This window comes from Emys orbicularis, chromosome 4 (genome assembly GCF_028017835.1).
Source record: "Emys orbicularis isolate rEmyOrb1 chromosome 4, rEmyOrb1.hap1, whole genome shotgun sequence".
In the NCBI taxonomy this organism is placed as follows: Eukaryota; Metazoa; Chordata; order Testudines; family Emydidae; genus Emys; species Emys orbicularis.
In genome coordinates this window covers 112457682-112484948 of record NC_088686.1, presented here as the reverse complement: position 1 = coordinate 112484948, position 27267 = coordinate 112457682, and the positions used below count along the sequence as shown (strand labels likewise).

General features: G+C 42.3%; 1 protein-coding gene across 1 annotated transcript in view; it reads right to left on the bottom strand.

Annotated features, from left to right (window-relative positions):
* RPLP2 (ribosomal protein lateral stalk subunit P2) overlaps positions 1-27267 on the bottom strand; it is a gene marked incomplete at its 3' end in the record, with an annotated part of 461868 nt that overhangs the window by 135434 nt on the left and 299167 nt on the right. The gene's annotated exons all lie outside the window — the stretch shown is intronic.

Sequence of the window (27267 nt, the reverse complement as noted above, 5' to 3'; positions counted from 1 at the left end):
TTAGTAAAACAAGTTATCAATTCCATCTGTCTCTCTGGAGGTTTCATCTTGAGAGCTCAAGGCATTAGCTTTCAGGCTCCCTGCACTTTGTTTCATACTACTTAATGCAAGGCTAGTGGCAAAAGTTTCTGCCGTACATTATTTAATCATGGAAGAGATGCCCAGCTTCATGTATGATTATTGACTGCTGCCTCTTGCGATATACAGGTAAGATCCTAAATAAGGCTGGATTCTGTAGTAAATGAGGTAAGTTTCTGGAGGTGTAGTGCTTCCTTCACCATAGAATTTGACTGGTATGCAATGACTGTGTCAGGAAGGAGGAACCCTACCTAATTCTGTTTGAGACTTGCATAGTGTCCAATGTATTTGGCATGGGACCACAACTGAACAATGAAGATTAAAAACAGATATTAAAAGCTACCTCATTCGTAGAGCACTGTCCATCCTCACACAGAATGAGTTATAGGTACTCTAGATAAGTAGTATGTGATCATATAATGGAAGACTGTCATAATGCACGTACTCAAGGGTTAAGGTTGTATAAGCAATGTTAACTTTGGCATTTCTAGACTTGAAAATATCTACCTATGTACCTACGCATATGGACCCCCATCATCATATCTGAACACCTCCCAGAATTACAATGTATACATAAAGATATTTATCTCTCTCTCTCTCTCTCTCTCTTTTGTCCAGTCAATTAGAGAGAGACTAGTTATTTTTAATGTGGTACTATTGTGGAAAAATTTGTTCAAAGCAGCACATTTTTCGTTTTGCCTTGAGGATACTCTGGTTTATGATTATCCTGTAATCTTCTGGGAGTGAATGCTAGATTTGTGGGCCAGTGGCCAAGAAAGTTCTGTCTACTGCACACATGAGATTAAATTTGTAGTAGAACATAGTTGTGGGAAGTCATGATCTCATAGTGTGAAGCAGCCCTTCGGGTAATTTGGGTCAATTCCATATAGGGCCAAAACCTTGAATCCATCACAGTATTCATCAGGCAGCCAGTGCGGACAGCACTGAAGTACTGAGGTGATGTACTCTCTGCAACCTGTGTTGCTAAGCAGCCTGGCAGCTAGGCTGCTGTGTTCTGAAACCACTGTAGTTACTTTTTTATTAGGTTGGTGGTTTAACAACTAGGCACAGAGAATTACAGTTATCAAGCCTGGAGATCACAAATGAATGAGTTACTGTCACTAAGTCTAAATCTGCAAGGAGGAGGCACAGGCTTCTTGTCAGAAAGATGGAAAATGGTGTACTTAGTAGCCATGACTATTTGATTATCTGTGATGTTCTGTTCAGGGCACCCAAAACTGTAACCCACTGTGACACTTCTGCCTCAGCAAGTGAGAGCTTTTCTGGAGATTAGACTGTGTGCCAACTCCCTGCCACACTAATCTGTCTGTTTCACCAGCAAACTCTTTGAGACTCTGCCAATCTGAATCTTGCCTTGCAAGTAATTGACAGTGAACCTCAGCTCCCAAGTTCCTCCAGAGACGTCTGTATGCAGTGTGGTTCCTCTCGCAGAAATTATGAAGTTTGCCACCTCCAAAGAGATAGGGCACACACCAGCCTGTTAGGTTAGCTGAAAACTCACACTTTGCTGTAATAACACAGCATTGAGATAGTTTTGTAATAAAACTAAAAATAAGTTTATTAATAAAGAACAGAGATTTAAGTGGTACTAAGCAAGAGAAAAAGATACTGGTATGGTTACAAACAAAACATTATTTCTAGTGACTAAAACTTAATCCTAGCAAGGTATACCTTTGTCTAAAACAGTTTCTCATTGTTTCTCACAGCAAGTTATCAGCACTTTTTTTCCCCTTCAGGCCAAGAGGACCCAACTTTCACAGGCTGAGAGGATGCTGTTCCATATGCCCCTTTAGTTATCCATCACTTGACTGTCTTTCTGCACCCCTTTTTATTTTCCAAAGTCCATTGTCTTTGGTTCAAGAGCCAGGAAGACTTCCTGGGGTGAAAACTCTGTCCCCTGATGTGCTCATCAAGCTCCTGCTTGTTAGCTTTGTTTACCTTATAAGTAAATGTACTTTCATTGTCCTCTGGCTTACATAGCTTGATCCAGACAGGTACATCCACATTCCTTTGTCTAATGCAGGCTGGTTTATCAACTCTCTCCACAACATATTTTAGGAACATATTTCCAGCACACATACATAACTCTTTATACACCACTCATACATGCATCACACATTGATATTTGTGACCAGTATGTCACCAGCTTTCAGAGAAGACCTTGCTTGATGCACTTTTATAGTACAATAATATTGTATACAATCAGCTGATTTAATTGCTTAATATTTGGGAGTCAGAGCCCCTGTTTTCCCTCTGGGGTGTCTGGACCCTAATTGTCACAGTATCCAGAAGCAGTAAGGAGGCCCAAGTGGCCACAAGGCTGTGGACTGTCTTAATGATCTAAGGATTTACACTCAGTGGAGAATAACATTATAGAGGTAGCAAATTCTTTAAAGTACTTTCCGTAATAACATCATCCCAGGCTTTCAGCATTCAGCTTCATCCAGCTGCCCTTCATGATCATCTTGACTATTTTAGTTGAGATGCTGGACATGTTGGATTTGGCACTGTTCGGTTTGGATATGAAGATGATATAGAACTTCAGTTTGTAACCTTATAATTTCTTTTAATGTAGTTTTCTGAATAGAATATTTATTCCATAGGTCTCCCACAAAACCTCTAGATTATTTTACATTTTTTCACCTCTGTAGAGGCTGTTTTTTCTTTAACAAACCAAGAAAAGAGAAAATGGATGGAAAAACATGAAAATGGATAGTAATAAGAGAAAGGTAATTTTCTTTGTCTTTCCAAAGCCTTTGCCACTGTTTTCTTATTTCTACATTTTGTACTTCTGGTCTAATGCAGTGGAGCAGGGTGAATGTGCTCAATTTTGGCTGAGTGAATCATCTGTCCATTTAGCTTCTGCAGCTCAATGTCAAATAGAGCTAAATATTACAGATTTTTACTAAATAAAGGGCTATTTTCTTGTCCAAGTTATACTGATATCAACTAATAATTTCTAGCTGTTATCCGAATCAAATTTCTACTAGGTATATTATGTATATTACATATACTATTACAATACATCTATTCACTACACCAGGCCATGTTATATAATTTCAAAAAATGACATTTGGTACAAGAGATACATTAATTTACAACTAATTTTATATAAAAAAGGAGTAACAGAATAAAAGATCAAGAGGAATATGATTAAAATAAATTACAGTATACAGTAATGTATCCTGAGAAACGATCAAAACAGAGTCTTGAGTCACTATGTAATTCTTACATATTTCTCTAGAAAAAGTTGAGGGGTGCAGTCTGAAATTAAGCTGGAGGTCTGCATGGGTAAAGTCTCCTACCGTCACTCATTCTGGAGAGAAGAAACAATTACTCTATATTATGTTCTAGAAATAAAATAGTGTTGAAGCTCCTCAATTCAAACAATGATTTGACAGAAGCATGAAGAGTCTGAAGTATTTTGAGGAATTATGTTTACCGGGGTACCCATGTGAATAATTCTTTATATATATTTGCATGATATTCTCAGATGCTTCATCATACTCCATTATATTCTTTCTGTACATCAGATAAAGTAATATTTACTTCCTATTTGATAAATTTTAATATTAAACAATCTGAAGATTGACTGCTTTTAATAATTCTTGTCTATGTTACAAACAATATTAGTTTATTTGAAAACAGCAGCATAATAACTCAATTGAAATTTCTGTAGCTGCTTAGAAAACTCTTAAACTGTGCTCATGACTCATGATGCAATAGGTTCCTATGATTAAATTATAGCTTTGCATTTAGATGAGAACCAAACTATTATTCTACAGATGCTGTGATTTTTGCAGAGACTTTATTTCAGTTATTCTGAATTAATGACGTCTATTTACCATACTTTTTCTTAAATGCTTTATTTTAAAGTTGAGAATACAGTTGATAAATCTAAATATTATCCATTTCAAAATAACAGTTTTAAATTACAATCAACCATAGTAAAACTGTATCATCATCAGTAACCATCTTGAATTCAAACATAAAACCCATTCAAAGTAATACAAAATGAGCTTTAAAATACAAGTTGATATTTAAATCAAGTACAATGCATTTTGTATTTAAGTATATTAGAATGATATACAACATAAAAAGGTAGATATATACAAGGAAGATATACAATTATGAAATGTAAAGGGCAGATTCAGTACCTTGAAGACTTAAAAAAAAAGCAGCAATATGAAATGGAATTAGCATGATATTTTGACATATGAGCCTCAATTCAATCCTGGAGTAACTTAGTTGATTTCTTATCTAAGTGGTATGTCACTAAATCAGACAGTTCAATTTTAGGGGATTACTTCACATCTTGAGTACCGATTTTGGGAAAAGTTGGTGTTTTGCATTCCCTTCAGTAAAGTCATGCTTGGGCTCAATCTGATTTCCTTGAAGCATGGAGTTTCACAGAATTTTTGATTATTGAAATGGTGGAGTCCATGAAATTTTGACAAGCATGACTCAACAGAAGTTGTACAAATCCAGAATTATTTTGAAGTTATAATTGTCCTATCACCATTGTAGTCAAGAGGAGTTTTGCTTACTTAAGTACCACAGTTGGACACTATGAACCTGACCTGCGTGTGCTGAGTACCAACAACTTGTACAACTTTCAGTGGAAAATGAGGTGCTCAACAGCTTTCAGGATCATAACCGACATCGACACTTTTGATATATAATGTGGCATACTGCCCTTTTTTCTGTTTGAAAATCTGGCAGTAATACATTTGAGTATTTTCAGTAGATTAAGGGGGAGGAAGGCCAGTATGCCTACTCTGCGCCTGATCTTTCCCCAGAGCTTTGCAGAATAAAAATGTCAACAATACCAAAGCTCTGCCCTATGCAGAGTAAAAAAGACACCACTACAGTAGTTTTGTGTTGTCTTATTGAATATAATGTTCATTCAAAGCAAGACCATCATGAATTCAACAGAGAAAACAGTTCTGCTGTGAAGTGGCCTGGAAACTTTTTGTGTGTGTGGCAAAGTAAAAATAAAATCTTCACTGTGTGTTTGGTCTTTTTAAATGTCTAAAGTGCTTAAGCAAATGAAGCGTCCTTTCCCTTTGGAATAAAACAAGGTTTTACATTTCAGCTTGTTTGCAACAGTTCCAGATAGCAGCAGTGGAAAAAAGTGGAAGTGGAAAAAAGCCAATTTGGTCTTATTCAGTATTTGACTAAAATCAGCATTGCAGAATATTTTTCCATCTGAAGTGCTGTGCTGGCAACTTACCCAAAGCCTCATGCACAGATCTATTCCCCCAAGAGCTCTGGGGCTGTTCTATCTTGCATCAGCAGTAATGGTCCTCCAGAGTTTTCATGAGAGCCAGGGATTGCCAGACTGCTGTGTGCTCTGACCATGCCCCCTCCTCTCCCAACAGGGCCAGGCAGAAGCATTTACATTGACATTAAACAACCCAGAGATTTCCCTGCATCAGGGAAATCCTCAGCTACCCAATTAAGGTGGCCTTTTTGCATTGCTGGATGCAGGGGTGCTCTATAAAATGGAGTAGGTTGCAGCCTCCCTCATCATTAGCAGGGAGGTGTGGCTCGTGGACACAACAGGGTTCCATAGCCTGTTCATCTTGAGCCAACTGGCCAACCCACCTACTTGATGGTGATCGTAGAACTGGATGGAAAGTTTTCATTAGAAGTTTTAGCTGAAAACTTGGTTTTGAATAAAACAAAGATTTTGTGGAAACTTGGTTTTCCTGAAAAAAACAAAACATGTCAGTTACTTGGTTTCCCCCTTTATTCTAGTAGAAAAAGGGGAGGAGGGAGTGGAAGTGTGGAGGTAAAACAAAACACACTTTCTCACACGTTTTTACTCCATTTCACCCTCTTTTCAATTGGAAAAGTGTGATTTTTTAAATTAGGTTTAAAAAGTGAAAGTGGCATATAGTCTCTTTTTTTACTTCCCCCCCATTTTTCCCAATGGGGAACAAGTAAAATGTGAGTTGTGGGAGGGTGGAGTGAAAACAAGTGTTTCAAAATGTTTGACGCAATGGGGAAAATTCTGGGTTGTTTTTAGTTTGGAGGGAGGGAAAATCGATCAGCTCTAGTTAATATTGGCCCCCTCTCTTCTCACCAGCCCTGCTCTCTCCTTAAAGGGGGAGAGCAGCGGCTACAGGGCTGGGATATGGGGTAGAAGCCCCTGCCCCCAGCCTGGGAGGGAGTCACGACGAGTCCTGGGGCCACAAGGTTCTGCATAGACGAGTCCCCTTCGCCGCGCGCTGTTTGCGTCCTACAGGTTGACCCGCTCGCTGCCTCGCGCGGGAAAAACTGGCAGTGCATGCTGGAGGCGCTTCAAACCCAACGGCGGCTAGAGCAGGTGAACCTGGCTCGCGCCGCTGCGGACACGGACACACACAGCCAGGTGCTGCTTCGACAGCCGCATTTTAATTCCACGGGTTCGCGCGCGCACAGACTGGCGAAAGAGACGGAGGGCGGCGCGCGCCGGAGTACTTTCAAACCTAACGGCAGCAGCGGCGGTTGGTCTGGCGCCACGCCCGTGACTCGACTGTTGCAGCAGGCTGAGGTGGCGCCTAGCGGTGGTGCAGAGGCTTCCTAGCGCGAACACGGCCACGCTGAGCATCTGAAAGGGCGGGCGAGGCCGGGCCTGAAACTAACCGAGAGAGGGCTCTGGTGGACCCTGTGGGAACAGGAAAGGTTGAGCCTGGGCGCTGCCCGCGGAGGGATCCGGCTCCTGGGACGGCCCCTCGCCACCTCCTTCTGAGGACTGGGTGGGAGAAGGGCTCCCAGGACCTGCGCTGAGCCTTTGCAGTGGGCAAGTGGGGAATCCATCCTTGCAGTGAGAAGGCCCAGCTAGGACTTAGGCCAGTGCCGTGGTGCCCCTTCTCTCCACTCGGGGGTGGGGGTCCCTGTCTGTGAGCCCGGTGAATTGAGTGACACAGGGCTCAGGCAGGATGAGCGCCATAAACAGCAGCTTTTTCTCGGTGGAGACCGAGTTCCATGGACAATACCATATCATACGGACGAAGCCGCCATTCGTTGTGCTGCTGGTGTTTGTGAGCTGTGCCCTGGGAGGTAAGACACTTAAGGGCTCCTAATATTGAAATGATAGCAAGCAGGTATAGTCACATATTGGATGAATGTAGCACGGCTTGTTCCTCCCAACCCAAGTGAACCTTGCAGACCTCTGGGAATAGAAAATCACCTGCTTGGCCTGTGTGATACCAGTCCATCTCAGCATGTGTGTCAGCGAAGTCTGTGGTTAATTATTGGAAATGGATCAGACCTAATTGCATTATGACATCATCTAGGCTGTAACTTTTCACTTTGACTAGTTTCACCTTTTATCTCTAACCTTTTGCCCTCTCCTTGTGACCTTCACTGCTCAACTTCAGGCACAAGTTATATCACTGGGCTTCTCAGCTCCTTTTGTTACCTCTCTCCTCCTACCTCAGCTTCCCTCTGCACTCTTCTTCCTCATCATTCTGTTCATCTCCTTCCCTTTATGTGTCTCACTTGACTTCCACAAGCACCACTTTTCTTTCTTTTGTTGTTTCCCTGGTCACATCCCCTCATCAATCATCCATTTTTAGCCCCCCTGGCAAAAAAAAAAAAAATTGATCATACATTTTTATATAACGAAGAGGTTCCAAAAACAGCAGGAATCAAGCCACTAATTGGAACCTGAATCTGGAACCAAATGCAGTTCTGCTTGAGCTATGTTAACCTCTTCAATTATTGTTTCTCTGTTGCCTTTTCATTAAAGTGGTTTTCCTAATTGCTATGACCTACCTGAGACATGCAAGCTAACAGCCTTGTCAATGGAGAAACAATAGTGCAGTTATCATCCTGAGAAAGTAGCGTTATACCAGAATTTACTCCAAAGTGTAATTCAGAATTCCACAGGGCATAATCTGTCCATCATTCTACCTAATGTGTAATCATCATAAAGAGAGAAAATAGCCCAAATTAGATGTAAAATGAGCTCTGCATATTTAGTTGAAAAGAACTAAACCATACAGAAGAACTCGGTTCCAGTGTAATTCCAGATAAAGAAAGAAAAAAGCTCATGAGAGAGGAGGCACCATCATATAATGGCTTAGGAACTACATCACAAGATTTTTAAAGATCTCAGAAACAGAATGTACTCTGGACACTTTGGGTACACTCTCCCTGATCTCCTGCTACTTCATGGTCAGTGCAGTCCTCTGTATCATCATTTTAAATCTGCAAGTTTACTTACCTTTACAAAGCACTAGAAGCTGAACGTTTCAAGCTTCTGCTGATGAGGTATTGAATAGAAAGGTACTCTATGCTGTGGTATCTTCCTGCTCTTTAAACTTTTTCTCCTTGACTTCTGGTTTTCCTTATTTTTTACGCAGCTTTTCTGTTGACTTTTCCACCTTTACAGGACCAACAGACTTAGTGATATGAGGAAGAGAGAAAATTAAGTTCTTAGCTGTCCATTTCTTTTGTCTGAGATATAGGGTTTGCTGATCTAACCCATCATTGCTTCAAGGTTACAGAGATAATAAAGGAATAAAGGAATAGACCCAAACTGGCAGAGAAGAGTTTTGAATGCCAGTGAAGCAAGACTTGCTCTCCAACCCCCAGCTCTGGGATGGGCAAAGGCCAGGGTCTATTTTTTTCAGCAACAAGGGATGCAGATCCCTAAGACCACTGACTGCAGGGCCAGCCTTAGGTAAAATGGCATTCTGGGCAAACTTGTATTTGGTGTGCCTGGTGCCCGTGGGCTCCCCTCTATCGCCCCTGCATTCCCCTCCATCACTCCAGCCCCCCTAAGCTCCTCGGGCTCCCCTTTCTCCCCATTGCCCACAGGAAGGACTGCAGAAGGAGGAGTTTCTGAGCCCCGGGGTTCCCTTAGCCATATACTCCTGACCACTCTGCCTGTGGGAAGGGGGGACCCAGGGGCTGGTCCTGCTGCCTACACCTTCCTGCTGGGTTGGCAGCCCTGTTCGCATGCACTTACCCCACTCCTGCAGCCCAAGCCTGCCAGCTTGCAGCACTCAGACAGTACCCTCATGACCACCCTGGGCAGTCTCCCATGTCACCCACCCCTGAGGCTGGCCCTGACTGACTGCTTTCTGGTATCTCATAAGGATACTTCAAGATCTTCCATTCTCTGATTTCTGGTTCTTACAGATTTATCCAGTTTAATGTTTCTTATCAGCCAGCGAAGAAGGAAACAGTGAAGTTTTATGGCCTATTCTAGACATACTAGTCTGTTCTCTTTTGGTGCCAGAATGATCATGCGGTTTCAGTCTGTCTGAGATCTGCTGTGTCTCCTTTTGTGATCTACAGGAATTTCATGATGGAGACAACCTAGACTATAGAAGCGGTAGAACCTTGAGACTTTCTTGCATCTAGAGAGCTAAAAGACTTCTACCTGCACATACATGTTGTATCTAAAATACTTCCACTTAACTATAGGCCAAGAGTAGTTTTAGTAATCACTTTAACTTTCGGCTTTATGCCAGCATTCAGAGTCTTCATGAAGTTCACTGACATGGTGGATTTATGCTAATCAGGCTCCCCTTTTTGCTTTTCAGGTTGCAAAGAAGGGGGGAGGGAAGTGCCAGTGTTACTTAAGTTAAGGAAGACTGCATGGTCTGAGGTGCTTTTTATTTTCTGGGTATAAGGGCTAATTCCTTTAGAGTCATCACTACTTTGTTGGTGGAAAAAATCAGCTTCTGTGGAGGTGATCTGCCATGCAAAAACCTGGCATTCAGTCTATTACTTTGACTGTGAAATGGCAAGTAATGTCAACATGTCAGCAGACCTGGCTCTTTGAAGGAAGGGTCTCAGGACCATGGTCCAAGGCACTCCCTAGTTCTGTTATCTTAGTAAGCCTGTCCAAGGTTTACCTGGGGTGCTACTACTTAAAGCACAGAATCCAGACTGGTGGGCTCCTCTTATAAAGAGAGATTTTGGTTTAACTTTGTTCATTGATTTTCTGCGAAGGAGAGTACCTGTCTGGAAGTCTAGTGGCATATTTCAGAGTTCTGAATTAAGTGTGGCTGAGAGAGAAGACTTCTTATAAGTCCCCTGTTGGGGACCTGAAGCTTAACAAACTATAAGGGTGAAGCTGCCTGCAAAAGTGTAGTGAGGAACAGCAGCCCAGATTTTGAATAAATGGTCTCCTTCTTTGCAGAAAGTCACATTATAAAGCAAAGGCAAAACCTCCCATTTTCTAGTTGTGTTGGCTTTGAACTTTAATTTTCTCTTCTTAAGCTAAAATGAGGATTTTCTTTTATTTCTCCTTATTTGGTTTCTTTAAAAATAAGTGGTAAAAATTAAAAGTAATCACAGATTCAAGGAAGTAACACTGGAAGACACAATTGACAGTTCAGGTCCAGTTTTAAAATAACCGTTTAATTTTTATCAGGATTTACTTGGGCACAAATATACATAACTAACTTTTTTTCTTTTCATATTTATATCTTAATATGAATTATAAACATCACTTAGGGTGAAATAATTCTGTAAAATCCATGAGGTGGATTTGAGATGTGTAATGTAAATAAGCTTAATTTCAAGGCAGAAAATAGTCCTCCTCCCATAACCAGAAAAGAGATTTGTGATGGATATCCATCATATCTGGATCAAGGCCAGAGTTTCTGCAGAAGCAGGCATGATTCAACCAAAAAGGGGTGTTTTTGTCTCCACACAACTCTATTCCAAATCTTTGTGTTCCTCATCTGTGTCAGGTGCAAAAGTTGTTGCTATTCTGTAAAAGAATAATGGGTGCACAGCAGTTACTGCAGAGCCAAAGCCACTGTACTAGGAAGGTGGTTAGACCTGCTCCTGTGTATAATAGCTATACTTTTGTTAATGGAAAGATTACAAATATCAACAATTAAGAATATCAGATAGACACTTTCCGGAGAACATTTCCTGATACCACAAACATGAGTTAACAGTTTGGAAAGGTATAGTCATTTCCCAGATGCGTGTGCTAAACCACAGGAAATTTACCCATGCTCTTAATACCAATACATTCAAGTGTGAAAATGGTTCACATTTTCACATGAAAATACTCAGAAAAATAGAACAAAAGTACTTGACTCTAAGGACATCTCTACAAGGAGGGGTAATGCGCCCTACAGGGGTATGATTTCTACAGCATAGTAATGTGTTGGGTTTTTTAAAAACTGCACTAGCAGGGTTGACTACACAGACCAATTAATGTGCAACAAGTTAGTGTGCTTTAGAAATCACACCACTCCTAGTGTGCATTGCTGCTCTGTGTAGAGAAGCCCTGTCTCTTGAACAGGCACACCTTACTGAGGAACTGGATGTGTATAGTTGCATGTTAACTATTGGTGAATACCACATGTGAAATAATCACACAGACGTGTGCTTCCCACCCCAAATATTACATACTCCTTCCAAATTCTGATATATGAAAGATGCATAACTAAGTCTGTGACAGCTGGAAGAACTGTAAATGTGCCCATTTGATAGCAACAATTAGTCCTCTTACCATTAGTCTAGCTTGTTCTGTTATGATTTTGTATTTCATAAGCTGACGGCTATGGAAATCATAAGTTTACTGATGTATATTGATGAAGCAGCACTCTGTGTGGACTGTAGCTGGCCAGGTCTCTCATTTTGTCTGCATTTTTAGATGGATGCTGTTGGTTTTTTTCCTTAATTGAGGCTCAAGAAGGTATTAGGTGCCCATGATACCTATAAAACTTTTACCCATATTACCATGCTCATTTTGAAGATGTCTGGAGGAACTTTTTTGTGTTGTTGCAGTACCATATAATGCTTAACTTGTATCTTGTGTCATTTGATTTTAGTCCTCTACTGTTAGGGATGCAGCACATGAACTTAATAATAATATATTCAGATGCTACAGTACAAGGCTATTTGGAATTTGGTTACATGTAACTTTGGCAAATGTTTTTGGGGAGGTGCTAATATGGCTCTTGTTGGTTAGACTTTTTACTGGTATGTTTTCATTGGTGTATTTTCAACTAGACTTGATATTGAAAATAGGAAAAAGAAGCAAGTAATTGGCTTTATTGCACAATTAAATGCTGAATAACACTATCCTAGTTAACTGAAACACTTCTTCAGAAATTGCCTCTGCAGATCCCCATTATGGGATTTGCGTAATCTGCTTTCACTATATACCTCCCCTAAAGTGAATTCACACGTTGGATTGTTTTGCTGTTTAACCAAATGGGGTTTTGAATAAACACTTTCAGATGTCCATAAAACATTTTGGTGTTGTACTGAGGTAATCAGTTCGAGATATAGAAAATGGAAGGGGGAAGGAAGAAAATATAAAATATCATTGGCCGATATAGTGAGTGCTTTTTGTTATGCTTGTCTCACTTTGTACATTTGAGCCGAAGGGAAATACCGATTCTGATTAGTGCTTACCAGTCAGACCAAGACCTTGAACTAGGAACATATATGCAGTTGTGCACTGGATATGAAAATAAGTACTGGTTGAACATTGAGTTTATGCATGTTAAATGTAAATTTCCACAACTCTTATATTAGCCTGTTTGCAAACCTAAAATCAAGTAGCAGGTACAGGAGAATTTCAGGTCATATCTGCTGGGCTGTTTCTGAGCAGAGATGCATGTTTTGAAATTATATACAATGATATTGTTTTTATGTATAATAATCTCTTTTTATTTCCAGCTCTGCTGAGGACCATTCTGAAGGAATCAAACTTTCCTATTAATGTAATTCTTTGTTTGATTGGAGTTCTCCTTGGAGTAGTGGGCTACTTTGTAAAGGAGGTACTGTATATTTAGTAACTATAACCGTTATTAATGTGGGCCATAAGGCAACACATGGGTTTTTTGTTTGGTTTGTTGATTTTTTTCACCCCACAGGGTTATAAATAGAGAGGGAGTTTAGTTTAGTGCAGGGGTTCCCAAACGGTGGACCATAGAACACTATCCTATATGGCTATCCTTGTTTCCAGATACTAAACAACATTCAGAGGCAGCTAAAAATACATACTTAATACTAGTTTTCCATACAAGATATTTCTGTAGCTGGCACAGGGATGCTATGAGATTGTCAATGAGAGGGGAGGTAGACCTTATAATTGTGAATGGGATGGGTTTGCAAGAACGCTCTTTCTATTAAGAAGTAGTTCATGCTATCAAAATATTTGAGAACTATTGGTCTGGAGGTTAAAGTTCCAATCTAGGCTTCGAGATCTGGCTTTCGCCCACAATTGTCCCAATTTCCTCATTTGTGGGATAAGGATAATAGTTACTTAATTCATAGGGTCTTCTATAGTATACTGAATATTTATAAATCATTTTGAGATCCTCAGATGGTAGGCACTGTAATTGCAAAGTATAGTTTCTGGACTGCCTGTTGTGGAAAAAATCATTTTGGTAAAACCTCACTTTTCATTACTGCACATAAACAGTGGATTATGTGCTTACTGTTACACATTTGGGGGCCTATTCATGAGTAGTTTACTGAAGAAATGTCAGTGGAATAAAGTGACAAGAGTGTAATTGTTTCTTATCTCACAACCTGAAAACTGAAGTAAAACAGGAATAAGTCAATAATTTTTTTTTTAAGTAAATAAAACTGGGGGTGATACCATTGGATTACTAGAAATTACTCTTGACGTGTGTGGTAGAATGACGGTTGTTGACTTTACTATTATTAAAAACATGTGTTCCATACTTGTGCTAAAGAGAAATCAGCCTACTAATAAAAAAAATTGAAATCCCTATTTGGAAAGCTGCGTATAAAGCACTTGTGTAGTGATTTACCTTTTTCCTCATGTCATAAATATAGTAATCCTCCCAACAGCTCTACAAGGTACTGCAGATATGTAACTACAGATAGAGGAACTGAAAAACAGTGAGGCTATGACAAGTTTGAGGCCACACAGTGGGGTGGATAAAAATGATTTTATTTAAAAAAAAAAAAAAAAGTTTTACTTTTTATATATATATATATATATATATATATATATATATATATATATATATATATATATATATATATATATATATTTTAAATTAAATACTGGTTTATTTTTTAAAGTAAACCTCTTTGAAATTATAACAACATATGTTAAGGCCTAAACTTACAAAAATCAATTAAATCATTTAAATGAAATTAAAATATTAATATTAAGCAGTACATGTTTGCTGTTAAAGTTTCAAAGAAAGTCAAACCACTGAATTGGTGGAAGTTGCTAACTAAGCGCTTGTAACCTGAGTTTGTTGAAGTGCTGAACCAGTTTTTGATCCTCTTCTGTAGGTGAAGAGAGAACATTTGGGTTTATTCACCTAGTTCAGTTCAATGACTAGTTCATTTAAAGTTAAGAAACCAACTGAAGAAAAAAGTAGAAAAGCTTGTGAATAAAAACTAGATGTAAAAGGATGAGATCTACTATATCTAAAATCCTGAAGGACATTGGTGACCAGAAATATTCAGTTCATTTAACTACCTACAGATAATATTTTGTTTAATAAATCAGTTAGTTTTAAATTTAAAACAGGATTTGATAATATTTTTTCTTGTGTATCCCACACATGTAGGGTAGTTTTAGTTAACTACGAAAAATGTTGTAAAATGCCATTTTTGTGCATTTTTAATTGAATTCAAATTTCCAAATAGAGCTTGACACAAATCACAAGTAAAAAAATTAATCATCATCTAGTAAGTAAGAAATGTGAATAAATGTAAGATAAGCTATATAATTGCTTAAATGTGTATAGATATAGTGTGTCCTGTTTAGTAAAAAGAAACACCAAATGTAGTTTAAAGACTATATTTAGTTGCACATCAACATGTTTTAATGGTTACCAACTAATGAGAATTATCCTTTCTTTAGGAAAATAACTAAAAAGTACAAATACAGAAGAAGATTAAAATCAATGATTAACTCAAGGTTTCCTGCTTGCTGATTTAAATTGTGATTAAAATTGATGATTTAAATAATTTCACTCTGCCACACAGCAAATTAGTGGTAGAGATGGGTTTTATTACCCAACCATCGCTCAGTCTTAAATTTATGTTTAGTCCACAGTAACACACTAAACTGTTGCTGCATCTCTGCATATGCATCAACAGAACAAAAAGCTTGTATGATGCGGAATAAGTAATGCAATGATTTGTTAGTATTTTTAAAATTTTGTTGTGATTGAATGGTGGATTTTTTTAATTAGGTATTTAGAGTCAATAGGCCATTACCTACTGTGCTTTAACACTTTTAAGTGTTAATTTTAGACCTAAAAGATAATGATGCTTCTTTTATGATTATAATTTTAGTGTAATTACTTATGTTTATAATTAGAAATCTTGAAAAATTATACAACATTCTGTTCTAATAGATTTCTCACTGCAGTTAAACAGAGTGGCCACTCACTAGCTTCCAAGGTATTTTCTCCCTGCCCAGCTTCAGTTTCTGCAGACTCTCTCCTGTGCTTTTCTCATTTTGTTTTCTGCCTTGACTCCAGGCAGAAGATCCTTTTTGAGCCTTGACTCCTGTGGCTCTTTGTTGAGCAATCAGCTAGTTGGTTAGGCAGAAAATGCAACAGGCGTCGCTAAACACAAATTTCTTTAGCAGCAGGCTCATATTGTCATCATTCTGAATCCCCTTCTTGCTCTCCCTTGCAAACAGTTGGAGCAGTCTTGGAAGTTCTTTCTCAGAGGGCAGGCAGAAGAGTTTCTAACAGCAAGACCCATGGTAGCCGTCACAAACCAGGAGGTTCTGTCTCCCCTTCATCTCAGGCTTCCAGTGGTGAGACCACCACCTTTGTCAACATTAGGAATTCAACCTCCCCCTTTACTTCTCAGGATAGGTGGCATATTTTGAAAAATCCTCCACACTGTGCACCAGTGATCCCACTTTTGGCGTTTGTGCTCCTCTAGAGCTGGCAGCACTTTAAAGAGAGCCCCTTACTTGTCTGCAAGTTCGCCTTACTGGACTGAATGCTCCAGCTCCTCCACTCATCACAGAGGCCAACCTGACACTGTGGAATACCACAGCATTTCAACCCCTCTTCCCCTCGAAAGTCCCAGTAAACTCGGGACACACATCAGAGAGTTTCATTTGCTGAGGCTGGGGACGCCACATTTCTCAGTACTGTAGTTTTCCTTCTTTCCACAGGAGTGCCAGGGGATGTTTCTATCAGACTCTTACCATAAAACATGGGCTTTAGGATGCCAAAGGGCTTATTAATCATGTAAGAAATGTTTTATGGAGGTGATTTATCCAGACATCCTCTCCTTAGTGGTCAGGTTATCAATCCAAAGTCCCATTCAGTGTTAAGGCTACTTCACTTCCCTATGCAGGTCTGTTTACCTCCTGTCTTTGTCCTCTCACTTCTCTGTTTCTCCATCCACACACTCTAATGTAGGTTAAGATTGAGAGGAAAAGCTTTAAAAGGTCCATGGTCTCTGAGAGGAAGGTTAAGCCATCTTCTCTTCCTCCTCTTATATCCTCTTTCTCCTCAGAGGAGGCATACTTCATCAGACATTTCAGTTCTGATAAAGGATTCGTTAATGAAGCAAATATCTAGAACCACAAGACTTTAGTAATCCCCTACTGAGCTCCCTGGACCCTGCAGGGGACTACTAGAACAAGGATTGACAGAAGGATGGGAGTACTTGTTTGGGCAGATTCAGGAAAAGACATTTCTGTTCCCAAAGTATTTGGCTCAGATAATCACAGAAATAGGGAGGGATCCGGATGCTCGCATAGATGCTTTGCTAAAACTGAGGGGTGTGTAGCTCAGGGGTGGATGTGGGATGCAAAGATGCCCTTTGTGCTTCCTTGAACTTGGGCCTATGGTGTACTACTCTAGTTCTCCAATGTAACTTAGAACAGCCTTTAGGCTTCTGTAAGGTTTACCGGCTGCCAGAGGCTAGGGATCATGCCAAAAGCAGGTGCTGATGGGGGCGCGTTGGGCCACTAAATCAGTTCTCCACCATGAGACGATCTCTTTACACTGGGTAATTCTCTTGTGATTGGCCAATTTTTCACTTATTCGTCACTCGGTGGGATCAACCATTCCATCCTCTTTCACATCCCAGCCATCTATCCCTAGCAATTAAAGAGTTATTACAGTAGGAGGAGGACTCTGACAACCTATTCAGGAATGTGCATTCCCTTGACCAACCTGCAGTAGATAAATTGCCACAGATGACAATCTGAAGGGATGGTGTGCCACCTTGTACAAAGTCAATGATTGTGGACCAAGTGGTTCAAAATGACACAACAGCAGATTGGAGCTGTGTACTGTTAGATATGTTCTGTTATTTCATCAAAGGGTTGAAAACCCAGTTAATTTTTAATTTGAATTGACAATGTATCTGTGTTAGCCTATGTAAATAAACAAGCAAGCATAAGACAAGAGGTAAGGCTATTTGCCTCAAAGTCATGATGAATCAAGCAGAGAGAAGATTTGAATCCATATCTCCTACTGCTGAGGTGAGTGTCTTAAATACCAGGTTGCAGAATATTTCTCATTCTTTCTCTTTGTCTCAGTGAATATTTAAGTATTTACACAAAGTGGAACAGCTTCAATAGGAGAGATTGACAACAGAGTAGCTTTGTAGCTCAATGGTTATAATACCCACGTGGCAGGTGGGAGACCTGAGTTCAAGGGTATGTCTACACTACGGGATTAATCTGAATTTACAGAATTTGAATTTTGGAAACAGATTGTATAAAGTCGAATGTATGTGGCCACACTAAGCACATTCATTCGGCGGTGTGCATCCATGTACCGGGGCTAGCGTCGATTTCCGGAGCGTTGCACTGTGGGTAGTTATCCCATAGCTATCCCATAGTTCCCACAGTCTCCCCCACCCATTGGAATTCTGGGTTGAGATCCCAGTGCCTGATGGGGCAAAAAACGTTGTTCTGTGTACAGCCTCACCCCTCCCTCCATGAAAGCAACGTCAGACAACCGTTTCGCGCCTTTTTTCCTGGGTGAATACAGCAGACGCCATACCACGGCAAGCATGGAGCCCGCTCAGCTCAAGACAGCAGTCATGAACATTGTAAACACCTCGCGCATTATCGTGCAGTTTATGCTGAACCAGGACCAGAAAAACGAGGCAAGGAGGAGGCGGCGACGGCAGCGCGGCGACGAGAGCGATGAGGACATGGACACAGACTTCTCTCAAACCGCGGGTCCCGGCGCTTTGGAGATCATGTTGTTGATGGGGCAGGTTCTATCCGTGGAACGCCGATTCTGGGCCCGGGAAACAAGCACAGACTGGTGGGACCGCATAGTGTTGCAGGTGTGGGACGATTCCCAGTGGCTGTGAAACTTTCGCATCCGTAAGGGCACTTTCATGGAACTTTGTGACTTGCTTTCCCCTGCCCTGAAGCGCCAGAATACCAGGATGAGAGCAGCCCTCACAGTTGAGAAGCGAGTGGCGATAGCCCTGTGGAAGCTTGCAACGCCAGACAGCTACCGGTCAGTCGGGAATCAATTTGGAGTGGGCAAGTCTACTGTGCGGGCTGCTGTGATGCAAGTAGCCAAAGCAATCATTGAGCTGCTGCTACGAAAGGTAGTGACTCTGGGAAATGTGCAGGCCATAGTGGATGGCTTTGCTGCAATGGGATTCCCTAACTGTGGTGGGGCGATAGATGGAACCCATATACCTATCTTGGCACTGGAGCACCAGGGTACCCAGTACATAAACCGCAAGGGGTACTTTTCAATGGTGCTGCAAGCACTGGTGGATCACAGGGGACGTTTCACCAACATCAACGTGGGCTGGCCGGGAAGGGTTCATGACGCTCGCGTCTTCAGGAACACTACTCTGTTTAAACGGCTGCAGCAAGGGACTTACTTCCCGGACCAGAAAATAACCGTTGGAGATGTTGAAATGCCTATAGTTATCCTTGGGGACCCAGCCTAACCCTTAATGCCATGGCTCATGAAGCCATACACAGGCAGCCTGGACAGTAGTCAGGACCTGTTCAACTACAGGCTGAGCAAGTGCAGAATGGTGGTGGAATGTGCATTTGGCCATTTAAAAGGTCGCTGGTGCACTTTACTGACTCGGTCAGACCTCAGCCAAACCAATATCCCCATTGTTATTGCTGCTTGCTGTGTGCTCCACAATCTCTGTGAGAGTAAGGGGGAGACCTTTATGGCGGGGTGGGAGGCTGAGGGAAATCGCCTGGCTGCTGATTACGCGCAGCCAGACACCAGGGTGATTAGAAGAGCACACCAGGAAGCGCGGCGCATCAGAGAAGCTTTGAAAACCAGTTTCATGACTGGCCAGGCTACCGTGTGAAAGTTCTGTTTGTTTCTCCTTGATGAAAACCCGCCCCCTTTATTGACTCATTCTCTGTAGGCAACCCACCCTCCCCCTTCGATCACAGCTTGCTTTCAAAGGAAATAAAGTCACTATCGTTTAAAAATCATGTATTCTTTATTAATTGATTATAAAAAGAGGGAGAGAACTGAGAAGGTAGCCCGGGTGGGGTTTGGGGGGAGGATCGGAGGGAAGGAAAAGGCCACTAAAAAAAGGTTAAAATAATGACAGCCTTTTGCTTGAGCTGTCCACTGGGGTGGAATGGGAGGGTGCACGGAGCCTCCCCCCCCACGTTCTTACACGTCTGGGTGAGGAGGCTATGGAACATGGTGAGGGGGGTTATACAGGGGCTGCAGCGGCAGTCTGTGTCCTGCTGCCGTTCCTGAAGCTCCACCAGACGCCGGAGCATGTCTGTTTGCTCACGCAGCAGCCCCAGCATTAATATAAATATATGGAGATATACCTATTTCATAGAGCTGGAAGGGACCTTGAAAGGTCATCGAGTCCAGCCCCCTGCCTTCACTAGCAGGACCAAGTACTGATTTTTGCCCCAGATCCCTAAGTGGCCCCCTCAAGGATTGAACTCATAACCCTGGGTTTAGTAGGCCAAGGCTCAAACCAATGAGCATCCTGCCTCCTTTGATCTTTCTGCTGCCACCTCTCATCTCGAGCGTCTCTCCTCTCCTCACTTTGGTCCCTTCTGTCCTCACGTTGGTCCCTCATGTCCTCACGTTCACTGGCATCTTTCCTATACTTTGAAACCGTGTCCTTCCACTCATTCAGATGAGCTCTTTCATTGAGGGTGGATTCCATGATTTCCGCGAACATCTCGTCTCGCGTCCTCTTTTTCCAACGCCTTATCTGAGATAGCCTTCGGGACGGAGGAGGGAGGCTTGAAAAATTTGCAGCTGCTGGAGGGAGGGGAAAAAAGGAGAGAATTTTTTAAAAAGATACATTTTACAGAACAGTGCTTATACTCTTTCACGGTGAACAACACTATTCACATTATATAGCACATGTGATTTCTGTGCAAGGTCGCATTTTGCCTCTTAATATTGAGTGCCTGTGGCTTTGCTGCTAGAGATCACAGACGCAGGTCCAGGCAACAGAATTCGGCTTGCATGCGGCCATGGTAAGCCATTGTCTTTCGGCTTCTGCACCCTCCTTTCCCACATACCAAGCAAAGCTCGTTGAGTGCTGCGGTTTTCCTGTTAACCTTTAGCAGCAGAAAACAAACTAACCCCCACCCCCATCCAATTCTCTGGGATGATCACTTTATCCCTCCCCCCACCGCGTGGCTGGTATCAGGGAAGATCCCTGCTAGCCACACGTGAAAAGCTCAGCGCCAATCCCCCCTCCCTCCCCCCGCGCTTGGCTTACTACAGGGAAGGATTTCTTTTCAGCCACAGGCAAACAGCCCAGTAGGAACGGCCACCTCTGTCCCCTTAATTAAATTCCCGTATTTCAACCAGGTTACCATGAGCGATATCACTCTCCTGAGGATTACACAGCGAGATAAAGAACGGATGTTGCTTGAATGCCAGCAAACACCGGGACCATACGCTGCCAGGCTTTGTCATGCAATGATACCAGATTACTTGCTACTAGCATGGCGTGGTCAAGTGTCCTACCATGGAGGACGGAATAAGGCTGCACTGCCCAGAAACCTTCTGCAAAGGCTTTTGGAGTACCTCCAGGAGAGCTTCATGGAGATGTCCCTGTAGGATTTCCGCTCCATCCCCAGACACGTTAACAGACTTTTCCAGTAGCTGTACTGGCCGCGAATGCATCCCAAGTCCTCAGGGCAAATTAATCATTAAAAAACGCTTGCTTTTAAACCATGTTTTATATTTTAAAAGGTAAACTCACCTGAGGTCCCTTCCATGGGGTCATGGTCTTGGGTACTGGCTTGGGAGGGTACTTCAGTCAGGCTGAGAAAAAGATCCTGGCTGTTGGGGAGAACGGAGTGCTGTGTGCTCTCCGCAAGCTCGTCGTTCTCCTCCTCCTCCTCCTCTTCCCCGTCCGCAGAATCCTCAGGTGTGGCTGATGAGATTACCCCCGCCTCGGAATCCACAGTCAGAGGTGGGGTAGTGGTGGCGGCCCCCCGTAGAATTGCATGCAGCTCAGCGTAGAAGTGGCACGTCTGCGGCTCTGACCCGGGAGCGACCGTTTGCCTCCTTTGTTTTCTGATAGGCTTGTCTGAGCTCCTTGACTTTCACGCGGCACTGCACTGAGTTCCTATTGTGGCCTCTCTCCATCATGCCCTTGGAGATTTTTTCAAAAGTTTTGGCATTTCGTCTTTTTGAACGAAGTTCTGCTAGCACTGAATCCTCTCCCCATATAGCGATCAGATCCAGTACCTCCCATACGGTCCATGCTGGTGCTCTTTTTCGATTATCGGCCTGCATGGTTACCTGTGCTGATGAGCTCTCTGTGGTCACCTGTGCTCTCCTGTGCTGGGCAAACAGGAAATGAAATTCAAATGTTCGCGGGGCTTTTCCTGTCTACCTGGCCAGTGCATCCAAGTTCAGATTGCTGTCCAGAGCGGTCACAATGGTGCACTGTGGGATAGCTCCCGGAGGCCAATACCATTGAATTGCGGCCACACTAACCCTAATTCGAAATGACAATATCGATTTCGGCACTACTCCGCTCGTCGGGGAGGAGTACAGAAATCGATTTTAAGAACCCTTTATTTCGAAAGAAATGGCTTCGTTGTGTGGACGGGTGCAAGGTTAATTCGATTTAACGCTGCTAAATTCGAATTAAACTCCTAGTGTAGACCAGGCCCAAGTCCTTGCTCCAGAGTGGGGAGTCAAACCTGAGTCTCCCACATCCTAAGCAAGTGACCTAACCATTGGGCAAAAGGTTATAGGGTAGACACATACACTCATGGTGACCTGAAATCATAGAAATTTGGGGATAGAAGGGACCTCTAGAATTCATTGAATGCAGCCCCCTGTGCTAGGGCAGGATCAAATAAACCTAGACCATCCCTGACAGGTGTTTGTCCAACCTGTTCTTAAAAACATCCAATGATAGGGATTCCACAACCTCCCTTGGAAGCCTATTCCAGAGCTCAACTACCTTATAGTTAGAAAGTTTTTCCTGATATCTCACAAATTTCCCTTGCTGCAGAATTAAGCCCTTTACTTCTTGTTCTACCTTCAGTGGACATGGAGAAGAATTGATCACAGTATTCTTTTTATTACAGCCCTTAACATACTCAAAGACTGTTATCAGATCCCTCTCAGTCTTTCTTTTCTCAAGACTAAATGTGTCCAGTGTTTTTAATCTTTTCTCATAGGTCAGGTTTTCAAAACCGTTTATCATTTTTGTTGCTGTCCTCTGGACTCTCTCTAATTTGTCCACTTATTTCCTAGAGTGTGGCGCCCAGAATTGGACACAGAACTCCTGCTGAGGCCTCACCAGTGCCAAATAGAGTGGGACAATTATCTCCCATGTTGTATTTACAACTTTCCTGTTAATACACCCCAGAATATTAGCCTTTTTCACATCACATTGTTGACTCTCATTCAATTCGTATTCCACTATAACCCTCACATCTTTTTCAGCAGTACTACCACCTTTCCAGTTATTCCCGTTTTGTGATTGTGCATTTGATTTTTTTCTTCCCAAGTGTAGTACTTTGCACTTACCTTTATTAAATTTTATCTTAATTTCAGACCAGTTCTCCAATTTTCCCAGTTTGTTTTGAATTCTAATCCTGTCTCTAAGATGCTTGTAACCCCTCCTGTCTTGGTGTCATCTGCAAACTTTATAAGCATACGCTCTACTCCATTATCCAGGTCATTAATGAAAATATTGAATAGTACCAAACCAAACCTGACCTCTGCTGGATAGGAGTTCTCAATTTGACAACAAACCATTGATAACTGCTTGTTGAGTATGGTCTTTCAACCAATTGTGCACCCACCGTATAGTAAATTCAGATAGACTACATTTCCCTAGTTTGCTTATGAGATTAGCATGTGGGACTGTCTCAAAAGCCTTACTAAAATCAAGATATTTCATGTCTACTGCTTCCCCCTATCCACTAGGCCTGTAACCCTGTCAAAGAAAGAAATTAGTTTGGTTGGACATGATTTGTTCTTGACAAATCCATGCTGGCTGTTCCTTATAATCGTATTATCCTTTAGATACATACAGATTGAAATGGACTTTTCCAATCTGCTGAGAAATTCTGCAAATGTTCACAACCAAATATTTTCCCCAATTTTTTTGTTTTGCTACCCAAACCCAAAAGTCAATTATGCACTGAACTGTGGTCCCTTCCAAAGCCTCTTAATAGGTTGTGGGCAACTTCTTCTCAATTCTGCTCAGTTATAAAAATTTCACCTAAGACAATCTCAAATGCCTCGATTTTAAGAGTTTCTTCAAGCAGGACTGGATTTTGTATTGTCCGCCTGCAACTTGCAGGGACAAATTTCCACTTTTAGGGTGATTAAAGTGGCACATATTTGGTCCCATTCCCTTGTCACGTGTTGTTGTTTTTTTTTTTTTTATGGTTGTAATCTTCCTCCTGAAACTAACATTTTGCTCTGTAAACCCTTTGTGTAGCCTAAATCTAGTTTCTCTTTTTGTTCCTCCTCCCTTCTAGTCCATGGTATCGCCACTACTCCCAGAGGCTCTTCTCTTTCAAAAAATCTTCTCTCATTATGATTATTATTGTCAGGCAAGAGGCAGAGAGAGCTCTTCTCTCCTGTAAAGAACTGTTTCTGATTTTTCTGCAAGAATAAAGAAATTTTGAAAATAGTTCTATAGTTTTATGCTCAACTCCAGGTCTTCCTTACATATCAATCAGAAAATTGCCCTTCCTGGATTTTCTTCTTCTTTTAAGTCCCCAATAAGAGATTTGGCATACTTTGGATGTGGTCAGTCCGAGCACTCTTCTCTGTATGTACATAGAATTAATCTATTCATACTCCTTATTTGTGCTCTGGAAGGGCCTCAGAAGTTCTGAAAGTTTCTAGATTCATCATAGCTAGCTGGATAAAGTCTTGTATTCTTCTATGCCTACCTTCTGCATTGTCATACTCTTGAGGCCTGAATCAGCACTTAGTACTTCTGCATTCAAGAACACCACTGTGATAAATCATTCAGCCTTAGCACCAAGTTCCAGTTCAACTTTACTGAGCTGTCAGTAGCTAAATCCTCTGATCTGTCTCCGTCATACTAAGGCCTGTGTTGGAGAGGATTCCAGATAAGAGACCCAAACCACCAGATACCATTCTGGAACCAAATACTTTGGTTCTGAAAAAAGAGAGGCTAAATTGTACTAGGGAAGCCTTCTTACTCCAGTGATTCATTGGATCCTTTGGATTGAGAACACAGTATGGTTCTGAGCTCTAAGAATAAGAGAGCTCCAAATTGTAGTAATGTTACAGATCTGAAAAAGTACTAAGTACTTCAGAACCAAGTACTTCAACTCATCCGGTTCCTACTATTACAGTTATGGCACAGGTTATGCGGATCCACAACAAATTTTTGACCCAACTACCTCCTTAACTAAAATAATGAAGAGGCCAACAGAGGAACATCCCTCTCAATTTTCTCCTCCTGACAAAAGACTAAGATGGGATATTGTACCGGAGATAGGGTGACCAGACGTCCTGATATCGAGCAGTTTGTCCCGCGTCCCGACCGAAGTACGGTCGGGACGCCATTTGTCCCGATATTTTGTTTCGGGCGTTTTTTTGTTGTTGCTTAGGCGGTGGTGACAGGCAGGGGAGTGCCTTTTCAATTGTTAACTCACCCGGCACGTCCGGGTCTCAGCGGCATTTCGGCGGAGGCTCCTTCAGTTGCCGACGGTCTTCGGTGGCATTTCGGCGGTGGGTACTTCCTTCTTTGGCGGCAAGGTTTATTAACCACTGCCAAAATGCCGCCAAAGATCGTCAGCGACTGAAGGACCCTCCGCCGAAGTGCTGCTGAAGACTCGGAAGGGTGAGTGTAATAATTGAAAAGGCGCTCCCCCTGCGGCGGTCCTGATATTTTGGAATTCTCATCTGGTCACCCTCACCGGAGATCATATACCCAACACCTAAGACTCCAACTGGTTCTCCAAGAAAGTCTGTCTTGCTGCTATCCCTTCTTCATTTTCAGCTTCTGTTATATCATGTGGTGTCTCGTTATCAGCCCTGGGGTTGGATCTTAATTCTGAAGAAGATCCTGATCTGACAATGATTTTGACCTTTTCTTTTGAAGCAGGGCTTTCCCCTTGATTTGAGTCTCAAAGAGGCATCCTATTCACTAGGCCAGGGGGTAGAATCATAAAATATTAGGGTTGGAAGGGACCTCAGGAGGTCTTCTAGTCCAACCCCCTGCTCAAAGCAGGACCAGGCCCCAGACAGATTTTTGCCCCAGATCCCTAAATGATTGAGGATTGAACTCACAACCCTGGCTTTAGCAGGCTAATGCTCAAACCACTGAGCTATCCCTCCCCCCGTGGGTTGGATCATGACCCCCTTTTAATGGAGTCCCCAGGGCTGGTGTTATACTTGCTGGGGCCCAGGGCCGAAGCTGAAGCCAGAGCCCCACAGCCCAGGGCCAGAGCGGAAGCCTGAGTCTCACTGCCCAGGGCCGAAGCCCAAGGGCTTTGGCCCTGGGCAGTGGGGCTCAGGTTACATGCCCCCTGCCCAGGGCTTCAGATTTGGCTCTCCGGCCAGGTTTGGGCTTTGGTCCCTCCTCCTGGGGTCATGTAATAATTTTTTTTGTCAGAAGGGGGTCACGGTGCAATGAAGTTTGCGAACCACTGCACTAGGTTTATTAGATGATGCTGGATTGGCATAATTGACAGTATTAGTATATCCCACCTGTAATGAACAGGGTATGGGCAGTCAGGCTTAGTGGTCATTGCAGGAAGTCAAAAACAAAGACAGCATCAGGTACTAAGCCGAAGGTCAGAGCCAGAGTCTGGTGCCGAGCCAGAGATCAGAGCTGGAGACAAAGTTGGGTGCCAGGCCAGGTGTCAGAGCTGAAGATAGCATCGGGGTAAGGCAGAGGAGCAGGGGCCTGGAGTAGGGCAGAACAGCAGGAACTGGGAGTAGATGGGGGTCTGGGATGGAAAGAAAGGAACCAGGAGCAGGCAGGAATGCAGGGCTCAGGAGTCAGGTAAGGAGGAGGGGTCTGTAGTCACAGACAGCCAAGGATTCCTCTGGTTCAGTGGTTTTTGACCTTTTTTAATTTGTGGACCCCTAAAATATGTTGAATGGAGGTGCAGACCCCTTTGGAAATCTTAAGTCCACAGACCACAGTTTGAAAACCAGTAGTCTAGTTGCTAGGGCAACTTCCTCTTGTTATTTCCTGGTTCACATAGTACTCCTTAGCCAATTGGGGGGGGTTGAATGTTTCCCACAATTGGGAGTTTGGGGAGCAGGGTCCTCTGTGAACTAGCCCGTCCCATGGACCCTTCCCTAGTTACTTGAGTGAGCTGCTGGGTGGCAGTTGTGTCCTGACTGCTGCCTGGGGACCTGTGGCTCTGGGTTTGAGACCTGTTATCCCTCCCACGACCATGGATGCCTTCAGCATATTGGCCATCTACTAGCTACCCTTATCACTCTTGGAAACCTGGATCCCCTGTTCCAGTCAAGGAAAATCTGTATCTACAGATCTGAGACATTTGGATCCTAAATATTAAGAACTGACAGTCAAGGAACATTCACCTACTGTGGTACCTGATAAACTCTTTCACTGTCCAACATAAGAACAGTGATACAAAGAGGGGTTTTTTTTTGTTTTTTTAAAGGAGACCTTGGTTTACTTGATTTTTGGCAAACACTCAAAGGCACTCACTCTAAAATTGAAAATTTATTGATCAAACACAAAAAAGGGAAAAAAAATGTAAAACAAGCATTTATATTGAAAATGAAA